General features: G+C 51.6%; 1 long non-coding RNA gene across 3 annotated transcripts; it reads right to left on the bottom strand.

The window, feature by feature from the left end:
• LOC121042314 (uncharacterized) lies at positions 1-16,888 on the bottom strand. Of its 3 annotated transcripts, XR_005796102.1 has the most exons (4): positions 16,558-16,880; positions 14,133-14,980; positions 10,763-10,869; positions 1-785 (listed from the first exon to the last, which is right to left on the bottom strand). It is a non-coding gene; the product is annotated as an uncharacterized LOC121042314 (long non-coding RNA). The 3 variants fall into 3 exon arrangements; XR_005796103.1 differs by lacking the exon at positions 10,763-10,869 and having other exon boundaries at positions 13,679-14,980; positions 16,558-16,888; XR_005796104.1 differs by lacking the exons at positions 10,763-10,869; positions 14,133-14,980 and having other exon boundaries at positions 16,558-16,814.
• Between the last annotated feature and the right edge of the window lie 2,084 nt (positions 16,889-18,972).

Below are 18,972 nucleotides of genomic sequence, written 5' to 3'. Positions count from 1 at the left end.
TATTGTTAATTGGCTTTTATTTATTTTACCTGCGTTTACATTTCAGGCGCCTAGAAAACGTATTTTTAGATGCCGCCACAGCGCATGCCTGTGGAGGTTCAATTCCATCCTGGCAGAAAACGGATTCCCTCTGATTCCTGCTGACACAGCTCTAGCGGGTCAGCCAGTCCCGGTTCCTCTGTTTCAAGGGGAGGAAGCAGATCAGACCGGCAGGCTGTTCCTTCAGTAGAACAGTCCGGTGTCTGTAGGACGGGGCTCCTTTTCAGGACCAGCCTGGCCACGTGGGGCATTTCTCTTCTGGAAGAGGACGGGATTGGGCCACACTCGCAGCAGCGAGTTGACATTTTTATTTCAAAGCCCTCGGTCCAAGCTCCACTGTGTTCCTTTACGTTCTCCGGGTTCAGAAGTCGTTGACTACACTGGGTGTGGCCTGGACAAGGCTGAACGAGTCCTATCACGTTTTCCTTCCAGCCCATCCCCACCCGTTGTTAGTAAGTACTTCCCTTACTACGCCGAGGCCCCGACCGGGCCCTGATGGCGGCCAGCCTCGGTGGGGTGGCTGGGACGCAGCCCTTCCCAGGAGGTTCGGCCCTCCTGCACACCGGCAGGTTCCGTTCCTTCAGCAGGTCTCCGTAGACGCCACAGAGCGAACGGACCGCGCTAGCTTCCCGTGTGGAATGTCTGAATCTCCTTCCAGAACCGTCCCCGCTTTGCACAGAGTTGCCATCCCTCCGTCAGCTCTGCCGTTTAACGCCTTTCACAAATGAACCCGCTCGGGTCAAGGACTGTAAAGAAAAACAAACGCCACTTTACCGTAATGATAATTGCATAAGAATAAACCAGCACACGCGGAACAAATGAATGAACGACGGCCTCACCCTAGCCCGTATTTATTGCAAACCCGTAGCGGACAGGTTTCACAGGGAAAGAGGAGGACAGCGTGTGATTCTCTTCTCGGTGTCACTGAGCAGTTTTGAGCCTCTGCTGTGTGTCCGTCCCTCTGTTACAACTGGGGGGACAGAGAAGAACTAGGAAGCGCCTGCCCTCAGGTAGCTCCCCGCAGAGTGGGGTGATCTAAGCGCACAAGCCAGCGAGCCCAGTGCTCTAACAAAGGGGTGTACAGAAGTTCCTCCAGAAGGAAGTGACTAACCCTGCCTTGGGGCACAGGGAATGTCTTGCAGAAGCTGGGACATCAGGGCTGGGTCTCAGAGGCACGCCCTTTCCCAGCATGAGCCTGACTCCAAGTTGGGGACAATGTCTGCCCTCAAGGGAAAGTCGAAGTTGGGCCCCATGCCTGGTTCCCCAGCGCCGGTGTCCCAGATGCCTTCGCAGGGGCGGACAGGGCAGACACAGCCTTTAAAGGCCAGTCCCCTCCCCCTCTCCCATCACCCATGTCCCTCACCCACCCTCCTCACCCACCACTTGGGGGACAAAGAACCCCAGTGAAGAGGCAGGGCATTGGGGGTTGATGACTCACAAATAAAATGGCAGAAAGCTGGGAATGAAAGCTGGTATGCAGTATGCCCAGGTGTGTGTGTTTGGGGGGGGCTGGTGGGAGAGACCCAGATTGGGGTCCTTTACCACTGAAATTGTTTGGAATTGTTGGTGCATGGAGATGATAAAAAATAGATAGACTTTGTGTCAACCATCCTTCAAAAACAGACAAATGAGCAGGTCGAGTTCTGTTATTGTTTTGAATTTCTCTGGAGACAACGTGCTCCCTTATTCCATGCACTCCAGGTGGACTCCTCCCATGCTCCCGGCCCCATTTGTCACGGAATAAAATAACTTCCTGAAAATTCAGAAAAAAACCTGAAAATTCCAGAGCACTGCCCACGCCTCGGGATTTCAAACAGGATCCGGCTCTTGGTGTGCCCGGCATGTCACAGCCGGCAGGAGGGACCCGGGACGTGACTTACAAGTCCTGAACCCCCTGAGGATAAGGTGTTATGAGGATCCATCATGCCAACAGCCCAATGGTTGCCCCCCCTCCATCTTGAACCCATGGGGCAACGGGACTGGGGAGCAGGGAAGGACCTAGGGGGTCCAAGGAACCCTGCCTCTCCGGGATCCAGAGTGGGTGGATGTGAGATGATGCAAACTGTGTCAATGATTACTCTGACCCTCTCTGGAAGAGACACCAGAGCCTCGTGGGGAGGTAAAGAAACTTTCCCAAATGACAGAAGCAAGAAGTTTGTTTGGACCCAGAAGCATAAACTTACTGTTTTTTTTCAATATTAAAAAAAAATTTTGAATGTTTATTTTTGAGAGAGAGAGAGACAGTGAGCGAGCAGGGAGAGGCAGAGAGAGAGAGGGAGACACAACATCCGAAGCAGGCTCCAGGCTCTGAGCTGTCAGCACGGAGCCCGATGTGGGGCTCGAACCCACCAACGGTGAGACCGAGGTCTGAGCCGAAGTCAGACGCTCACCCGACTGAGCCCCCCTCCCCCCCGGGGCCCCTGGATGTATAAAGCTATTGTTAAAAAGTCTTATAAAGACTCTACAGGCAGAATGTTTAGATTTGAACACTGTGAGCTTAGGCAAGTTACCTCATCTCTGGGTGCCTCAGGTTCTCATTCTAACATGGGGATAATAATAGTACCTGGAGCATTGGGTTGCTGGGAAGATTAAATGAGCTAATACGTGGAAAACACTTGGCTCGGAGCCTGGCAAGCAGGAAGTGTTGAACGACGGTAACCATTCTCGCTAGTGAAGGTGACACCCGCTAAGGTGTTCAGGTCTGATGTCCCTACCTTCCCAGTGATCTGGGGTCTCTGACTTCTCTCCCACAGGAAATATTTAGGGAAATAAAGATTTCTCCAAGAACACAGGGTACTCTTCAAGAAGCACCGTCTCCCTGAAGTTACCAAGTGGCCTCATGAGCAGAGCACCTCTGGTTAGCAGAATCCTGTACTATCGTGGTAGGAATCCGGCAGAAAGAGAGGGGCCCCTAAGGCATCTCTGCCTCATCCTTCAGTGGACGCATCGCCCCTGGTTTCCATTTCCCGTCCATCAGAGTGTCACCGGAGAGAATGGAGTGTCCCCGTCAATTGTACGTTACATTGCTTTCAAAAGTGAAAATTGTTTCCTTATTACACGAGCACTGCAAAGCGCTTGCAGAAAAAAACAGCCTGAAAGAAAAAAATCCCCCATCTATGCTCCTCACCTAGACACCTTCTGGAACGCCAGGTGTATGACTTTCTGGATCTTCTACATCACATACACAGCGTAAAAAAAAAAAAAAAAAAACAAAAAACCCAAAATGTTGGCTCAGTATATATATAATTTTGTAACCTGTATTTTCCATTTGAGAGTGTATCATGAGCATTTTTCCATGGCAGTAAATATTAATTCTACAACAACATTTTTTAATGGCTGAAGAGCATTTCATGTAACAGTCTTTCGATACAACTCTTACTGTTTCACGCACAGCTCCTTTCTGATTTTGAAATATTTTGTTTTTTAATGTTTATGCATTTTTTGACAGAGAAAGAGAAACAGAGTGTGAGCAGGGGAGGGACAGAGAAAGAGGGAGACACAGAATCTGAAGTAGGGTCCAGGCTCTGAGCTGTCAGCACAGAGCCTGACGTGGGGCTCGAACTCACAAACCGTGAGATCGTGACCTGAGCCAAATTTGGACACTTAGCCGACTGAGCCACCCAGGTGCCCCTGGTTATATTTCAAAACTGAGATCTAGACCATATAATTCACCATTTTAAAATGCAGAATTCAGTGGGTTTTAGTATCTTTACAAGGTCACGCGACTATCACCGCTAATTTCTAAACGTTTTCATCACCACCCCGCGATAGAAACCCTGTACCCATTACTCTGCTTTCCTCCCTATCCCAACCCTCGAAAACCGTGAATCTGCTTTTCGTCTCTGTGGATTTGCCTGTCTGTGGATATTTCGTAGACATGAAACCATACGCTATGTGGCTTGTGTCTGACTCCTTTCATTCAGCGTCATGTTCCCAAGGTTCATCTGTGTGCTAGGATGAATCAGTATTTTGTTCCTTTTTTATAGTTTTCATCGTACAGATATGCATTTTCTTTATCCATTCATCAGTTATTGTAATTTTATAACACGTTTTCTAGTACCTCAGTGGTTCTTATAGTCCTCAGGCACTCAGCATCACCTGGGAACTTGTTCAAAATGCCAATTTTCAGGTCTCACCCAGACCCACTGGAATTATAGCCCCTTGGGGGTGGGGCTTAGCAAACTGTTTTAGCAAGTTTTTCACGTGATTCTGACGCCTACTTGTTTGAGAACCACTAGCATACCTTATTACACTTCTTAAACACTTTCTTGGCTTTTCTGGGTGCATTAATTCCTCTGGCCAAAGTCACTAGTGTTTTGGAACGTATATCCAGGTTCAACTTTCATAAGCTGTTAAAGTTCCGAAATCTTTCATCCATGCTTCCTTCATGGTTAGGGTCAATAGTTACCTGATACTTAAATTCTCCTCTCCTCTGTTTCTCTCGTTTCTAAATCCAGTCTGGGGTATTAGATCCAGATTATTATATATTTTTTTTTGAAATGTAGATTGTCTTCAGGAAAAAGATGTTCACCTTTGTATTCGATTGTGTGTTATTCAGAAGATCATCTGTTTTAGCTGGTGTTGGGGGCCCACTGTAATTTCTCTGTTCTTGGGCTCTTTCTTTGATACTCTGAGTTGCTATCGGGCACAAAAACTACAATTCCCAGAATGCACTGCGACCAGGGTTCTCATGTCTCCATTGCCTCACTTGTGGAGACCACATCTCAGGATAGCCAGTGCGTGTCACCCATTTGCCTGCCTTCTCTGTGTAGAGAAAGTTATACTGGGTGGGGTGGGGTGGGGCAGGCATAGTGCCCAAAAGGCAGAAGGCTAGTGGCCTGGTTTTCTGGCAATGATAAGGAAGCTACAGATATCATCCTTTCTTTTCTTCTTCTGTTGGTCTCTGTTTTGAGACCCGAAAAAAATCACTCCACGAACTAAAAACAACAGTACATTTATAACATTTTTGCTCTGTCCACCTTATTGCTTAGTATCAGTTTCTCCAAGATTCTGTCTGTTTCTTGAAGCAAGGGTGTCTTCGTTTTCAGCAATGAGAATTAAAAAAGATATACTTCCCTATGTTCTCATGGGCACGTTGAGAGAGATTGGTTGGATATGGCGTCCACACGCTTGTTTGAAATAGGGCAGCACATTCACCTCAGAGCCTGTGTCTCAGGTTCACTTTGGTTTAAAAAAAAAAAAATCACATTTGGACTGAAAGGGAAAGAGATAGTACAAAATGAAAAGAAGTCTTTGGACTCCCAGAATTCTATTGGTGAGAAGCAAGCAAAATTATGCAGCTGCAAACACAGGTCACCTTTCATGGAAAAGGAAGAAAAATTTAGATGTAGAAATGAGAGCCATGAGAATCACTCCTGAGCAGATATGGGACTGAATCCTAGACAAGGAACTTCCAACATTTGCCCAGCTGGATTTCAGGACGGCTACCAGCCAGTGGCTTTGGTGTACCTCCCGGTTTCTTACCCCCTTTCGAACAGGTGCATCTATGGTGGTTACTCTGTGCCTGTCCTGTCATCATATGTTTGGGGGGGGGTGGTTTGGTGCAGATAACGTGTATCTTTAGTTCATAGTGAGGGGAAGTGCATGTAAGGAGCTGCACTCAAAGAACTCTGCCCGAGGAGCTTTAGCTGCATCTGAACTTGATTCAGACAATGAGATTCTGGGCTTTGAGCTGATGTTCAAATGGGTGAGAATTCTGGTGGCCTTGGAAGGGGATGGCGGACTTTTTACATATGGGAAGGATGTAAATAATTTGTGGTTTGGAGGGGGACTCTGATGGTTTTAAAGATACATCCACAAGAGGATATACTGTGATACTTCTCCTTCAAGAGGTGGACTTTAATTCCCCTCCCCTTGAGTGTGGGCTGGACTTAATGACTTGTTTCTGATGAACAGATATGGTAGGAAAGATGATGTGGGACTTCTGAGACTAAGTGATAAGAAACACTGAGGCTGTTCCTTCCGCTCCTTCTCACCGGCTCTGGAGGACACCAGCCGCCATATTGTGAGGACACTCAAGCAGTCCACTGGAGAGATTCACATGGTGAGGAACTTAGGCCTCCTTCCCACAGGCATAAGTCATACTGGGCGTGAATCCTACAGACTTAGGTAAGCCTTCAGGTGACAGCAGCCCCTGCCAACAGCTTGCTGCAACCTCCTGAGAGAATCTGAGTAGGACTGCCTGGCTAAATTGTTCCTCGACTTCTGACCTACAGAAGCTCAGAGATAATAAATGTCTGCTCTTTTCTTTAAATTTTTTTTTTCCAACGTTTTTATTTATTTTTGGGACAGAGAGAGAGCATGAACGGGGGAGGGGCAGAGAGAGAGGGAGACACAGAATCAGAAACAGGCTCCAGGCTCTGAGCCATCAGCCCAGAGCCTGACGCGGGGCTCGAACTCACGGACCGCGAGATCGTGACCTGGCTGAAGTTGGACGCTTAACTGACTGCGCCACCCAGACGCCCCAAATGTCTGCTCTTTAAAACCACTAAGGTTTTTTTTTTTTTGGGGGGGGTGGTAATTTGTTACACAGCAATAGATAACTAACACACTACACTGTAGCAGAGCTTGAATCCTGATACCTTTTGATTCTTGACATGGAAAGAAGGATCCAGGCCAAGAGCTCTCCAGGGACAGTGCATGTAGCAGAGAAAGGTACCCGTGTCATAGGCATAAAACTCAATAAATCTGTACAAACTGAAAACCTGTGCCATCAGCACCTAACTCAAGAAGCGGTTTATTGTCAGCACCCTGGAGCCACATCTCATGTCCCCTTCCAGTCCTTATGCTCCCAAGGGAAGTTACTATCTTGACCTCTAACAGCAAAGACAAGTGTTGCCTGTTACTATACCTAACATACATGAAATTATATATATTTTTTGTCTGACTCCTTTTACTCAACATCGTGTTAATGAGATATGCCCAAATCGTTGTCTATAGTTGTGGATTGCTCATTATAATTGCCCTGTAGTATTCTATTGTGTGAAATCCTACAGTGTATTATCCATTCTGTTTGTGATGGGCATCTGGATGGTTTCCAGCCTTTGGCTATTATAAATAGTCCAACTATGAACATGTAAAGATAGGTTTTATGATGGATATGTCTAAAGATTGACAAGTCGGTAGGCAGATGACTTTCCATATCTTAATTTTTGGATACGCAAAAGAGGAAACTGAAGGTTGTCATAATCGGAATCCGTGTTCCCCAAAGCTAGTTTGAATTACTTCTGAATCACAAAAGGGTTTCCATTGGGACTGTTCATTCCTGCACATTCACGCTGCCTACCGTGTGCAAAACTCTTGATAGTGCTGTATGTCAATGATACCTTAATTAAAAAAAGATCTCTTGGGGGAGAGCCTGGTCCTACTCTCCAGGAGTTTTCTACGTGGCACAGATTAAGGGGATTGGGCAAGGAGCCACGTGGCTGCAGGGCAGGGCAGAACTCCGTAAAAGCCACAGAGATACTTTAATGAAGGGAGTCAGGGAGATTAAGGGGGGCTTCTTGGAGTGTGGGTCTTGGATAATAGACATAATTAGATACTCAGAGTTGGGGACGGGGTGGATGAAAGGACATTTCAGGGGGAGGAAACGGGAGGAGAAGAGTCAGAGAAGTTGACATTATTTATAGATCACCCACCTCATTAAAAATGATTTGAAGAATCTCAAGGGTGGGAAACATATCTTCATTCCAGTGCCCGCCTCCCCCCCCCCCGCCCCCCCCCCCCCCGCTTCTCCGTCATTAAAATGCACGCAAGCCATTTTGTTTCCTCCTGTAAAGAAACCTTAAATCAGATGCAGCTTCCTTTTGAACCAAAGCTTACTTTATCAGAGATGGGTAGGTCTGAAAGATGCCAAGTGCATCCGTTCATCCACTGAACGTCGCTTGCGTGTCTGAGTCACGGTCCCCGGCCACCGGGGATGCAGGTGGGTAACGGATGGCTCCAGACAAAGCAATCCCCAGCCATGCAGTGGCTGTAAAATAACTAAGCAGCAAATTCCTGGCCAGGCCTTGCCACAGGGAGCTCGCTGAAATGGATGATGGTATCTGCACGGTGGGGGAGACATTCTTCCCTTCACCGAAAAAAAAAAAAAAAACAAACCCACAAAAAAACAACCCAACCCTCTTGGCTGCAGTGGCGGTCAGAGAGGCAGACTGCTGAACAGAACGAGCTTCTGGACAAGGTGTGCACGGCACAAAGATAAGGCACTGCTAGAGCTGTGCGGGGGCGTCCGCACTGTGTGTGCACAACTCACGGCGTGTGCCAGTGCCGGCGAGGGAGGGCTACCCGGAGCCATGTGAATTGTGTTCACGACGATGTGCTTCCTGCGTGACCTCTGAGCGGCCGTGGGTGCAGAGATGCAGTCATCGCTATTGATACGGGAACAACAACCGGGAAGGGGGGACCTCCCCGTCTAATCTGTGTTGAAGACGGCACAGGACGTGGAAAAGGACACCAGGCTGACGTAAATCCCAGACGAGGACCAAAGAAGGGGTTCAAACAGTGTGTGAGAGGCCTTTCCACACAGAGCTGAGGGCCTCAGCGTGCAGAAGCGGACGCGGACATCGGAGCCCCGACGTGGTAGGGCATCGCGTCACAGTAACGCACGCACGCACACACCTGGCGATGGTTCTGGAAGCTGTGCATGGCGCATTTTGTACGATAAGTTCAATTCTCAGTAACGTGAGGTGCCTGGATGAGACCAGCCCAAGACGCAAAAAGACCAAGCACAGTATAATTCTTCATACTGTCTTTAAAGTCCTGAAAAAAAGCCTTCTCAGTATATTTCCGGACAAGGTGGACTGCACCCCAGCGACTAGAGTCCATCGTGCGGAAGGGCTGGGCCGCACGGGCTGCTCCGGCCAGACAGTGAGGGTCCCATGATTCGGGTGTTCTCCCTGGGGAATGTCTTCTAGTTCCGCCTCAAGACCGGCTCTCAAAACACTGTTGAGTCCGTGCAAAGTCGTCGTGCTGGCAATCGGCATAAACTAGACAGCGAACTTGGCCACCGAGAGGGAAAGGTCCACCCTCCTCACGTGGAAAGCGCTCTATCGCCCTCCTACCTGGGGTTTTCAAAGTTATCCACCTCGCCCCACCTCGCCCAAGCCCTGTGAGCGAGGGAGCGGTGACCCATCAGACGTGCCCTCGGCTCGGAGCGCTCTCGGAAGGAACCTCTTCTCGGGGGGCCGTTGAAGGGCCTCCTGCCATCAGCGTGGCCAAACGCCGAGGGGGGCCCTTGGGGGAGCGTGAGGGAATGCAACTCCTCACACTAGAGTTAGAGAAGCTAAGGGAGGCGCTCGTTCAAGAACCCACGTTCCCAGTGGGCCTCCCCCACCCCCCACCCCTGCTCTAAGCAAAACAGCTGTGTGTTTAGGCTTTCTTATAATCGGCCTGCATGGTGCAGATGGGGAGCAGAGGGCAGAGATGCTGTGGCCTGTCCAGGTCCCGCTGACGGTCAGTGTCGTACCCAGGCAGAAACAAACCTTGTTCTGGACTCCTTCTCCAAGATCCTCGATCCTTCCATTAGCACCTCCGCTGTCTTGCGCCCAGAGCCCCCTTCTCCTGCTTCCCCCCAAACCTAACTGAAAACCCCTCCAAGCGGTTGCCCTCAAATCTAAAAATAAAAGGAAAGCTGTGTCTGTGTTGCCGAGGCCGGTCCACCCCAGGTCAGGTCCTCGTGGCTGCGGCTGCTTCTGGCAGAGGACGACGGGTCAGGCGAATGGACACGTCCACCCGCCTAATGACAACGGCTGCTGAACTGAGATACGGGGTTCTGGAATACTCAGAAGGGCTTAATCCTCTCTCCTGCGGCCTTTTCTCCTGGTATTTCCTGAGGACAGTTGGAGTCCTGCAGCGACTTGCTTTGGGTCTGACTAAGCGTTTTCTCTGGAGAGGAGCAAGCTACAAGGAGGGCCTCATTCCTGGACGGGAGCAAGGCCCAGGAGAGGCCCAGCGAGGAAGAGAGCCGGGGCTCTGGGCCCGCGGCCTGGCTGTCCCTCGCAGGGGGGAGAACGTGTGTAGCGTGTGGCTCTACATTCGCAAGGGCAGGAGTTTAGCTGCAAGATCCCCTTGGCTTTTTCTGAATCGAGAGCAAACGGCGAATTCTCCCCCAGGGCCAAAGACAAAGTTTTCCTCCGGGAGCACTTCTTCCTCCGTCGTGGAACATCGGGTCCAGGAGGACCCCTGTGTGCTGTGACACACGGGCGGCACAAAAATCCTTTGATCTGAGCCTCGACTTGGCCCTCCCGGGCACCTTTGTGGCAATTCACAAAACTGCTGTCGTTCGCGTATGCGGAGATGTTTGTTAAGCGGCAAGACCCCGAAAAGAAAAGGGCCCTTTCCCCTCCCCCGGGGGACCGGGGGGGGGGCACCTTCACGGGTGGGCTGGTGACAGGGAGGGGTACAAGGGAACCTTCTGGAGAGCTGGGAAGGTCCTAAACCCTCGGCCTCCGTGGTGGCACTGGGGGGGCGTGTGCCTGTGTGAAAATTAAAAAGTCACCACGGTGTATGCTTCAGATCTGTGCCTTTTGGTCGGTGTAAGTTATGCCTCAACGCAAAAGAGAAATGCCGTTTTCATTGCTTGGATATGCCGGTAGTTTGGGAAGGGGACTTCTATGTCCAAAAGCTAAAACATGCGTAACTTCCATATTTCAAGCCATCCCTGGGCTCCCTCCTACGATACCTTCTGTGCCCAAGCTCTTACCTCATAAAACATGACCGACTTTCAAGGGTCAAAGACGATTTTTCCCCATCTGTCATTCTTGTCCGTGGCGAATGTGGACATGTCACTTGGAATGTAGCACGGAGGCCCTGATGAAATTGGAAAAGCATGTGGAGATAAAAATCATCCTGGGATGAATCCAGACACTTCCTGCCACTCTCCAGATGTCACGGAGCTGGGAGCCACCCTCCCGGGGGGGAAGTGATTCAGCCCGCCCCGGCCAGATGTGTAGGAAGCCGCCTCGGCCCCGCATGCTAACACTGTCCTGATTGTGCAGAGCATATGTGTCCGGTCAAGAGTGAAAAAATGCAGGCAGGGGCACACGCCAGGAGTCTTTCAAGCGTGGCCCACCAGTCAGCCTACAGCGTGAGGCCCCGATCCGTCCAGTCAGCAGATGTGTGTCACCGGGACGCAGGCTGAGGCTGGTCAGACGGTAACAGAGCTCAGTGACCTCATGCACACACTCAGCCCTTCCTGAGAACCTCACGCTGCAGTTGTCATGCCGTGGGACGCGTGTCAGCTTGATTCCGAGGCTGCCTGCCACATCCACGCTCGAACGGCACCGAGTGGCAGAAACGCCCTTTCCTGCACCCAGCAGCGTGCCGGGGACTTCCACCGGCGGGCGGACGGGACCAGCACCCCCGGGTGCCCCAGCGCGGACTGCCGACTCCGGGTCACTTTGAGCCGTCTCGAATGCAGCCGCATGCAGGCTGTTTGGGGGAAAAAAATGTCCCATCGCCAGGTTGTCTCTCCCTCCTGGTCTGGCCGGGGGCCCAGGCTGCCCACGACACCCCTGCCCTGGTCCCTCGGCAAGCCTTCAGGGCTCCCACCGGCCCGGCCCGTCTACAGCCCGCCCTGAATGTGGAGTTTCTCCAAATGTTCTACACTCACTGAGAAAGCCTTCGCAAGCGCCCTGGCTGCTCTCACGAAAGAGGGTTAAACGTGCGTGCACTCTTGCACAGGCACACGTGTGCATACACACACACACACACACACACACACACACACACATTCCTCGGGAAGAAACAGGGAACCACATACGATGTCACTCAGAGAGAGGTGGACAAAGGGCAAGGCCAGAGACACTCTGGACGAAGCCGGAAGGCCTCGTCAGGAAAGCCTCTGTGTGCCCACAACCCCTCAGTTGGCCAGCAGCAGGGGAGACTGTTCCGAAACAGAAGTCACGGTATGTAGTCCTCGTGGGCGAATATGGCTGGGCAGATGTAGAAACATTTCTCAACGCCTGTTCCCACCGACTGCTTAGAAACCAGGTCTTGGAGAGATCTGCACCCGCCCCCCCACGGCTTTCACCCGCAGACCTCCCAGCCTCTGAGGAATTCACGGCCGGCACAGAAGGACTCTGTTCCCGGGGCATCCATAGTCCTCGTGGGCTGTCATTTTTGGCAAAGGCACACACCTGTTCCCTTTCCACCCAGACACCAGGAAAGCCAAAAGGACTTCAATCATCACGTCAGCTCATCCAAAAACGATTGCCTTCCTGTCCACACAAAGATCTCCCTTTACAATCATGGCTCTGGTTGCTGAAAAGCTGACCCTCAGGACGGCAAGGCCAGAGGGCCCCCCTCGTCCACAGCACACCCCCTTCCTGCAGGGAAGTGTACCCTTCTGGACTGTGCAAACCGACGTATCTGCCAGGCCCCGTTTCAGTTACAGGCACCGAAAGCGGTTGCTGAAAAGCTGACGGAACATCACGGCTGTGGGGTGGATCCCCTCCCCTCGCAGGGAGAATTCTCCGGGAAAAGCAATGGTGGTGATAATACATACCTGTGGCTCATCACCAGTCATTTACTTGGCTTTAGAATTTGTTTTTGTGCTTACGTTGGAATATGGGTCTGCCCGAGGCTGTGGGAATTCACAGCACTTTAGATAAACTCCGTGTCCTTCCCCTTAAAGACCTGGCTCAGGCAGAAGCAGACTGGGCCAGTCTGCTGTGCTGCCTCCCCGCTCAGAACCAGACATCACGACGACCTCCCGAGGCCATCTTTGGCTGCCACTGTGCTCCAGGAGGGGACAAACCTTCCCTGTCCCGCCACCTGCCTCTGTGCTCCCAGGTCACCGCCTCCCTCTGACATCTAGTCTCCTAAAAAGCTTCTCACGTAATGGCAGGGACTTAAGCGGGCCACCCTGGGCATTTCTGCTTATTTGCTGGACACGGTTTAGATGGCTCATTGCCTTTAGGGAAAAGGACTAGAGAGGCGAATAGTGAGCAGGACATTATGGGGGAGAAGAATATCGTGTCTAGAATGTGAGCGTCCCGAGGGCAGGGGGTTTTTCTGTGGCCGCTTCTCCAGCACCTAAAACAGCACTAGCAACATCATGGAGAGTCAACAGACATCTGTCAAGCCAATGAGAAGGATCAAGGACTTCCCATCTCTAGAAATTCTGTGACATTGTTTTCTTAAAAACCACGAGCAAATGAGCCCCGGGAAAACTCCAGACAAAAATCCCCTCAAAGCATTAACTCCTGATTTTCTGGGGAAATGGTAAAGCAGGTCTACTCGGGTTTATTTGCGCCATTCAGCACACATTTCTCACCCCCAGTCACGTGCCAAGGACGGGGCCCAGATGTGTGGGGCTGGAGCTCTAGGAAGGCCGGCAGCCCCCCTCCCCACCCCTCCCCGCCCCCGCCCTGCACCGGCCGACAGACGGGGCCTGGTGATCCCGCACCACACGGTGTGCTGAGTGCTTCTCAGTGCCGGAGACGGGCTCTGGCAGCCAGGGAGGGAGTGACTAACTTCTCACTTTGCCCGGGGGCCTTGGGGAAGGCTGGGACTTGAAGCCTCAACAGGAGTTCACATGCCTGGCAAGGGGCAGAGAGAGAGGGAAGGAGTCCAAATTCTCATCTTGGACCATGGTTCCATCAGATTACACATTTACCAGAGTCGCTGACGAGGAGCCAAACGGACAAGCAAAGGTTGGCTCTTGTCTCCTCTCTCTTCTCCGAGAGGGATGCTAATAATGAACAACGGTGGCCCAGAGGCAGGTGAGGGTGAGGAAGACACGGGGAGAACGGGCCGCCTGGACAGCCAGCCCCTCGGAGTCACTGGGGCCCGGCCGTATGTGCTGTTCGCCACGCAGACGGGGGTCTGAGAGCCACACGGCTTCCCCATCAGGCTGGGCCCTCGGAGGTCCCCGCCACGCCGTGCACCTGCCTGGCACCTTGCAGACAGCCGGCCGCCGGGGGGCTGCTGCATCGGGACGACGGACAACAGGACAGACAGGCAGTCCTGAGACAAAGGGCGCTCTCAGGAGAGTGAGTGCTGCTGAAAACCTGCTGCCCGTTAATTGCCGGGGAGTGAAGGATGCCAAGGTATCTTAATTCAAATCTTACCTCACCGTCCCAGGGACCTTTTGTTGCTGTAAGTAAGGATGGTCCTCGGTTCCAAGAAGAAAATTAAAGGCTGCTCCCGAGATGAGCACAGTCATTTGGATGAAAGAAAACACACAGTTGCATTTAGAGATCAGATCTCAACAAGACGGGGCACCACCTCCCGCCCAGGGAGGACCGGGCCACAGGAGGCAAAACTGGAACTCATGCGAGAATCCTTTGCCCCTATTACAGCACCTCTCGCCGGGGATCTTGACACACATTTCAGGCGCTAATTAGTTCTTGCGGCTATTGCCACGGGTGCATATTACACATGCCCATTCTCCTGATGGGAAAACTGACAAGGACGTGGACAGGAGAGACGTTCTTGGAAGGAAACCATCCTACGTCTGCTTAACCGGGTTTGCCCAGGGAGAGCTGTGGTCTTGTCGCTTTGGCCTGGGGGCACTGTTTGCTGCGGAGCTCAGAGGCTCTGCCCTCCTGGGTCTGGTGCCACCATCTGTCCCCGAATTGGGAATAAAAATGGCAAAGGCTTACTCTGGAAGCTGAATGCTCACGGGAGTGCTGCCTGCGAAGAATAATGCCGTGGCAAAGGGCATGACCTCCGGAGCCAGCTTCCGTGGGCTTTTCTTTTTCTTCTTCTCCTTTTTCTTTTTCCTAGCTTCCGTGGGTTTAAACTCAGGCTCTGGCACTTACCAGCTACGTGACGTTGCTAAGTTGCTAAGTTTCTCCAGTAAGAAACCAGGCCCAGGTTTCCTCAGCTGGAACACAGCCTTGATGGCAATAATAGTTCTTTTCTCACAGGATCCATGAGCCTTCACGGAGTATTTGTGGAGGTTTTGAAACAATACCTGAGCCACAGAAAAAGTTAAGCATTGGGATGACACGTACGGAGTCACCGGCATCTTGAGCACAAGAGCCCCAGCTCCAAGCCGCGGCTCATTCTAATTCAATAACAGAGAAAGGGCTTTATTTGAATATCATTTACAAAACAATTAGATTTCTCGTATTTTCATATCTCATTGGTATTCTATTAGTTACCGCCAATTTATTACTGTATTTATAATATTGGTTTGTAGTATGCTTTTTTAAATGTTTTTTGTTCACTCACTTATTCAAATACACTTTAAACTAAAAAAAAATTTTTTTTAATGTCTATTTACTTTTTGAGAGAGAGAGAGAGAGAGAGAGTGGGCGAGGGGCAGAGAGAGAGGGAGTCACAGAATCCGAAGCAGGCTCCAGGCTCTGAGCTGTCAGCACAGAGCCCGGCGCGGGGCTTGAACTCACAGACCTCGAGATCATGATGTGAGCCGAAGTAGGAGACTCAACCGGCTGAGCCACCCAGGCTCCCCCAAATATACTTCAAAAGCAATGTGTAATACCCCCCCCCTTTTATTTTATATTCATCATGATGCATCACAGGACGGTGTTGGGTATCATGTGCCTGAATTGGTAAGCCAAGTTGCAGGTAGGAAATGAAGGGATCAAGGTGCCCGCATTCTAGGTTAGAGAACCATGGCCTGGGGCTGCTGGGGGAAACACTGTGGCAGGAAGTGTGAGCATCACCCCCACTTCCCCCAGCCACAATCCCCCAACAATGGCTATAGAGACCGCCAGGCCAGGTGTGCCCGGGGAGCTGGGAATGGAGAAACTTCTGTCTTTGAAGCGGGGGAAGGAGGCTTGGGGAAACCTCTGTCACACTGGTGGGGTGGGGGTGCGGTGCACTCCTGGCTCACGCAGGGACCAATGGGGGCCCTGACCCAGCCTGTCACCGCGGTGCCCGGGGTGTGTAGGAGCAACGCTGGGGGCAGCTGCGTGTTGGGAGCCGTGGGTGGAGACCGGGGGCGGGACCCACCCCCCCCATCTGTTGGCCCCTGATCTGGAGTTTCCATTCCAGCTGGAACATGAGATTGATTCTACATGTGCCCACGGGTCTAAGGGTTGGCCTGCTGAGGGTACGTGTGTTTGGGAGCCCGTGACCACACTGAGGGGAGCATCGGATCTGCACCAGGATGCTGTGAGCTGGCCAGGAAGATACAGGCCCAAAATCTAAAGGGACCATCGAAGGGGGGCTGCCCGGAAGGGAGCCCTCCTCTGGGGCCTCCTGAAGGCACCACCGGCCAGCATCAAAGCCATGTAGAGTACAGTATTGCTGGGTGGGAATTATGTCCCCCTTGCTGGGTCAAGGGAGATGATAGCTGTCTTCCACTTCTTCCTCTAGGCCCCAACGCCGGCTCTGTTGTGAAAAGCTGGAATGAGAACGAAGGAGGATGAGAGAGATCACCAGAACAGCCAGCAGACACAACCACCGGCCCCGCAGAAGGAGAGGAACTCTGGGCTGGGTATAATAATAGCCAAACTTACACAATGTTTCCTTTGCGAGCTTGGCACTCTTCTTTGAGAGCTTTAATTGTAGTGGCTCACTTACCCCTGGCAATACTCCTTCCTGAGAGGCAGGTACCATCAGCATCCCCATTTAACAGATGAGGAAACTAGGGGGCACAGAGAGGTGAAGCAACTTGCCCAAGGCGCTCAGCTCGTTAAGTGCAGAGCTGGATTCAACCCTGGCAGCTGGCTCCAGACTCCGTAGTTTTTCACTGAACAACACTGAATCTTAAAAAATAAATAAGACCGTTGGAAGCAATCACAACCAAAAAAAGAGGATGAACCAAAAATAGCCAAGAAGTTATAGAACTGGAATGACATACCATCATGGCTGCTACTCCCCGACAGGAAAGGAGGGTTTGACAGAACATGCCTGATGGCGAGCTTTAGATAAATAAAACAATTCCTTGTTTACTCACCCCCGTGAGTTGAGATTCCCTGATAAACTGCCTTCCCACAGCCTTCTCTGTTCCTTCCTGCAGGCCTGTGAGGCAGGCACTGCCAGTATTCTCACTTTACAGACAGGGAGACCAAGGTTCAGAGGGGTTAAATGAGCTCCCAGGGTCACCCAGCTACAAGGTGGGTGTTTGAAACTAGTTCTTACTGGCTTTAGAACCTGAGCTCCGGGGAGCCTGGGTGGCTCAGTCGGTTGAGTGTCTGCCTGTTAATTTTGGCTCAGGTCACGATCCCAGGGTCATGGAATGGAGCCTGGCATCGGGCCCTGCACTGACCATGGAGTCTGCCTGGGATTCTCTCTCTCTCTGCCCCTCTCCCTGGCTCCTGTGCTCTCTCTCTCTCTCTCTCTCTCTCAAATTAAAACAAAACAAAACCAAACCTGGGCTTTGAACGTCTTTGGTGCTGTGGAGGATACCAACATAAAGCCAACGTGGATGGTGCCATGTTTCCGGTCTAGTTATGTGAGGGAGAAGGCACAGACAGGTGGTGAGAGTGACACGTGGGGCATCCGGTTGGGCCGAGGGAAAAGAAACTCCAAGTGGCACTTCCCCAAAGGACTTAGAAATGACGGGACTAATGACACTGTGGGACAGTGCCAGTGATGGCTGACATTTTGAGCCCTTTACACTGGATACATATGGCTTCACGGTGACCTGAGGACAGAGGGAGTGTCCACTCCATGCTGTGCATGAAAACCCAAGGCTCAGTGGTGCACCCAAGGTCACACAGGCAGAGGCAGGCCCAGACGGAAGCCAGGCCCCTGCAGTTTCCCTGACTTGACCATCCACAGGGACTGGAGGCAGAGGAGACCCTGTTATTCCCACCATGCGGGGCGGGCGGTGCTGGACCTCTCTCTGGCCGAACCTCTCTCTGGAGCTCGTACCTGCACGTTCAATGACCCGCTGGACATCCTCCACCCGGATGCCCCCTGCAGCTGCCTTCCGCCCACCCACAACCTGACACGTCAACTCGTCTTCCTCCCAAACTATTCTTTCATTGTCCCATTTTCTCGTTGACCTGGTCAACAAATGCTCTCCTCCCCAGGCTCTGGGGGAAACAGCGAACATCTCTGTGGCCAGCAATACTTTCCGCCTGGTTGCCTTGGCCACGAACACGGAGACGTTCCTGCACACCCCACCCGCCAACCCTCCACAGCCAATTATTCACAAGTTCTTGTACTGCTCCTATGAGATGTCTCTGCAACCCATCCATACCTCCCCAGCCTCAGTCACCCTCTCCCTCCCCGGGCAATTTCCACCGGGTTATGCTGCACTTGTTTTCTTGTTTTGGTTTCTGGAGCTTTGTCACAGCACTCTTGCCCCCCCCAGGGTTTCACACATCCTGTCCCCTCTGGCAGAACACTCCTCTGACTTCTTCACCTGGCTGATACCCGTGTGTTCGTCTGATTTAGGTTTAAATGTCTCCTTCTCAGGGAGTCTTCCTGGACCCCGTGTATTGGCTGTCCAAGTACCCTGTATATTTCCTATCCTGCCGGCCATCACTCATTAATGTGTTAACTTATTCAGCACATCTTCTCTGCAAAGACCGTTGTCCTGCCCACCAGGGGATCCTTAATGATGGAATGAACGTATGAACGAATGGATCAATGAGTGGATGGATGAAGGCCCAGGCTCGTTAAGATCCATGGCAAAGTCAGGACAGAGGAAGGATCTCTGGGGGCTCCGGCAGGGAATCTGGGGGGAGGGGCAGAAATGCCAGGTGAGGATGGAGAAGTAAGCAGGAGCTGGAATAGGGTGGTCCTTGTCAAGGGTTTGAACATCATCTTGCAGACAGGAGCGTTCTGTTCACCGGAATAGATGCTCGCTCTGGAGACAGATCTGCCTTCCCCGTAGGCAACACTTCCGCCAAAATTACCATCTGTGGACTCACAGGATGCCTTATCCACCGTCGTAGTATTTCACGCGGCATGGTTTCTGAACAAGAAACTCACTTCATAGCAAATGAAGTATGGTAATGGCTCACGCTCGTGAAATTCACTGGT

Source organism: Herpailurus yagouaroundi, unplaced genomic scaffold, assembly GCF_014898765.1.
Source record: "Herpailurus yagouaroundi ecotype Mexico unplaced genomic scaffold, PumYag 185, whole genome shotgun sequence".
Lineage (NCBI taxonomy): Eukaryota > Metazoa > Chordata > Mammalia > Carnivora > Felidae > Herpailurus > Herpailurus yagouaroundi.
Note: the sequence above shows the minus strand (reverse complement) of the source record. Positions and strands in the feature narration are given on the sequence as shown.